Raw genomic sequence first — 234 nt, 5'->3', positions numbered from 1 at the left:
TCTCGCGCTCGACCACCGAGCTTGGAAATGGCTAGCGCCACGCGCTGTTGCTCGGTTTAGAGCATGGTGGATGCGATGGCCATCTCGACCTTTCTCACCCAGAGCAGAAGATTCTCTCCATCTCTCCCATCAAAGTCCTTAACGCTCACCATGAGCGGCTTGGGTCGGGGGATGTCTTCCGTCATCGACGGTGGCGTCATGGACGGAAATAATGCAGACGTCTTCTGCTGTAGA

This window comes from Plasmopara halstedii, assembly GCF_900000015.1.
Source record: "Plasmopara halstedii genome assembly, contig: Scaffold_650, whole genome shotgun sequence".
NCBI classification, from domain to species: Eukaryota; Oomycota; class Peronosporomycetes; order Peronosporales; family Peronosporaceae; genus Plasmopara; species Plasmopara halstedii.
Note: the sequence above shows the minus strand (reverse complement) of the source record.